Here is a 3,973-nt window from a genome sequence, read left to right on the forward strand (position 1 = left end):
AAAATTTGCCCATAATTCTTCCACGTCCATCGTACAGGAAGTAAATGAAATCGATTCATTTACTAAGTGGGATGCTAACAACTGCTTATCTGCTCTTTCTAGTAAGAATACTCTCCTAGCCTTCTTGACCGACTTTTTAACTTTCGTAACCATAGTCGTAATGACAACATCATGATCACTAATCCCTGTCTCAACACCGACACCGTCGATGAGGTCTGGTCTGTTCGTGGCTACCAGATCTAAAATATTTCCATTACGCGTTGGCTGTCGATTTAGCTGCTCAAGACAGTTTTCGGATAATGTGTTCAAAAGTAGTTTACACGACGGCTTGTCTGTACCACCTGTAATGAATCCATAAACATCCCAGTCTCTACTAGGTAGGTTGAAGTCGCCTCCGACTAATATAGCATGATCCGGATACTTCTGCGATACAGAATGTAGAATCCCTTTGAATGATTCTAGAACTGTCACTGTTGAACCTGGTGGCCAGTAATAACACCCAACAATTAACTTTATTTCTCCTAGCCCTGTTAAACGTGTCCAGATAACTTCACAATCACACTCTACTTTGACCTCAGTAGGCACAATATTTTTGTCAACTGCAATGAAGACACCACCTCCTACGGTGTCTAATCTGTCTTTCCGATACACTTTCCAACCCGCACTAAATATTTCAGAACTTCCTATCTGAGGGTTCAGCCAGGTTTCAGTCCCGAGAATAATTTGGACGCCACACGCTCCTGGAGGGCAGTAAATTCAGGAACTTTATTCCGAACACTGTGAAAATTTACTGCTAATATAGGTGAAGTGTCTTTACACTGAGCGCGTCCTGGTTTCCCTGCCTGCACGTCGACTGGTGAGTGTTCATCAGGACACCTCGCACTACTGCCTAGCCTCCATGTGCACGCCACAAGTACTCTGCTGCCCGAGTAGCCGCTTTCTTTGCGTAGTGCACCCTTGACCTATCTAGGGGCGTCCTACAATCCCCCACCCAACAGCGCAAGTCTAGAAATCTGCAGCCAAGACCGTCACAGAGTCGACGAAGCATCTGGTTGAGACCCTCCACTCGGCTCCAAACCAAAGGACCCCGATCCACTCTGGGAACGATGCTGCAAATATATGTTGAAAAGCAAGAAAATAGGATCTGCAGTATCATAGAACGCCACCACCGAGGCGGTAATATTACGTCATAAAGAGGCTCTCACTCCTGGGCAGCCACCGCCCCGGCCGGCCGGAGTGGTCGAGCGGTTAAAGGCGCTACAGTCTGGAACCGCACGACCGCTACGGCCGCAGGTTCGAGTCCTACCTCGGGCATGGATCTGTGTGATGTCCTTAGGTTAGTTAGGTTTAAGTAGTTCTAAGTTCTAGGGGACTTATGACCACAGCAGTTGAGTCCCATAGTGCTCAGAGCCATTTGAACCATTTGAACCAGCCACCGCCCCGTCTACTAGTACTCGCCATGCGAGGGCGACGACCTCAGCAATACTAGATATATATAGATATATAGATATATATATAGATTAAGTTTCGTTTTTCATATAGCGCGTGCTTTCATTGATTTCAGCATATGTCTTACGATCTGATACTGCTGTGTACAGTACACTAGTTTTCATGACACTCTGGTTACTATATCCGATCATGTCTGGTCTATGTTGAATATCCTCGGCTTGTTCACTACTACTGGTAGCATTTCCATACTGGCTTCTTCGGAATCCCAGAGCGGTACGCAAGTTGTACGCCATCCTGAAATGTCCAACACATAATACAACCGTACCAATGCTTGCCACCTAAAATGTAAACAATATTCATACTGACAGGTACACTGCCACCGTTCTTTTTCCTTCGACAACTTGTGAACAAGCCTATATTTTGTTCTACCCTGATTGGGAGACCTCACTGCCCGTGAGGCCATTTTCTAGGATGGCCTTCGGCTGTGCGTCTGAGGTATGACTTTTGAGGTATTATATATTGAGGCTCTAGTAGTTATACCACAAAGGTCTATGTTGGTCTATGTTGTTCAGACCTCTGCCATGTGTATACAGGGCGTCTCAGGAGGAATGGTCGATATTCAAGGATATGACAGGAACGACCATTCTAAGCAAAGAAGTGAGTTAAAGAAGGGCTCCAAAACACATACCTGACAAGCTATGAGCACTTGTTCAGCAGACGATATGCGTTTCCAAGTAGCGAAGATGAACAAGTGTCCATAGCTCATAAGGTACGCATTTTCAGCCCTTCTTTAACTGACGTTTTGCTTCGAATGATCGTCCCTGTCATATCCCTGAAAGTCAATCATTCAATTGGAATACCCTGTATGTATGAATATGCTGTGTGTTAGCGGTCAGTATTGTTTCATTCCTACGGATATAGGATTCTGCTGCGTTAGTAGCTAGCGACGCTAGTGTAATATCTCGCCAATGTTTGTAGATTACTTCGCACTTAGTCCTTATTCTACGTTCTTCCGTCTTCTTCCCTGCCGCCGTCGTCCTAGCCGTCGTACTAGCACTACTGCTGTCGTATGTGTGGCTATCGCTGTCTGTAGCGTCATTCGTCGCCAGTGCTCGATTCTGCTTGTTCTCTCGTTGCAGAGGCAAGGTTAATCTAGTGCTCTAAATACTCTGTCCTCACAGTCGTTGAGATCGATTCATAAGGTCTGGTCTCTGTAATGTGTCGTTATACAAATGTGTACTCGTCAGTCCTGTTATCAACGATCACAGAACACAGTTTGTTCGTAGGGTCCCTGTCTCAACATAGCAACAATCAGCCTCCTCATCAAGATTTACACGCAGCAAATGCTTGAAGTGGTACATGGCGTAGTACGAAGTGAACCATGCCCCGTCATATGTAACTAGCTTACATATGAAGGGCTTATTTCAATAGTGGTACAAGTCCATTTTTGTTCATTCTGAGATACAGAATCCTAAAGTTAAATGAGCGCTGAAAAATCTGCAGTTGAGATACCAGAAATATTCAAGCATACGGCTTCTTGCTAGAGATGAAGCTTTCTTTCTGTTTGTTTGGACCATTAATGTCAGGAGCATTATAGACAGAAAAGTGGAGGTAATGGACTTGCACCACTATTGAAATAAGCCCTTCATATGTAACCCGAACTGATATCGAATGAACAACAAATTTACTGTCACCAGTCACTGTTTATTTATATGCACAACGCGTTTCGAAGGTTTAAACCTCCCATCAAGTGGACTTACGTGTGCTAGTATGACATACGTATGTGTTGTGCTACGATTTTGGGGTAACTTGTGGCATCGTCTCCAGTAGTTACGCGCTCCTTCTCTATCGTAACATATCACATATAAACGGTAATACTTTGCAGGCCGGGGTGGTCGAGCGGTTCTAGGCGCTGCAGTCTGGAACCGCGCGACCGGTACGGTTCTAGGCGACTGATGACCTCAGAAGTTAAGTCCCATAGTGCTCAGAGCCATTTGCACCATTTTTTGAATATTTTGCAAACAAAGATGGTGTCGTGTTCATTCGATATCAATAACAGACATGGTAAAACCTTACCTAAGATGTTCGCGCTTAAAGTTAACCTAAATTGTCCACTATACGCAATTTGAACTAAGACTCCGGTGTTCGACACCCGGAATGAGGGACTTTCATTGAGCCCCGGCTACGTCACTAGGTGCGATGCTGCAGGTGTCACTTCCAGGTGGCGCAGGGCAGCACAGGGGCACAGGTGCGCCGTAGCGGGACCCTGCGACGAGGAAGCGAACGACACCCTGATTTTTGGTTCTCTCCACAGATGGAACTACATTCCTGCCGGCGCGCGCAGGTGCGTCCACGGCAGTAGGGGCCCGGGCGCCGCTACTGGCCGGTGGCGCCCGACGCCACTCCCAGCGCGCTCTGCGATTGGCCGCGGGCGACCGCCGGAGGGCGGGGGCACGGGCCGCGGTGGTGGGGGCAGCCGAGCGCTTAAAAGCACCCGCGGTGAGCGGTGGGGGCCGCAGTTTGT

Source organism: Schistocerca serialis, chromosome 4 (assembly GCF_023864345.2).
Source record: "Schistocerca serialis cubense isolate TAMUIC-IGC-003099 chromosome 4, iqSchSeri2.2, whole genome shotgun sequence".
NCBI classification, from domain to species: Eukaryota; Metazoa; Arthropoda; class Insecta; order Orthoptera; family Acrididae; genus Schistocerca; species Schistocerca serialis.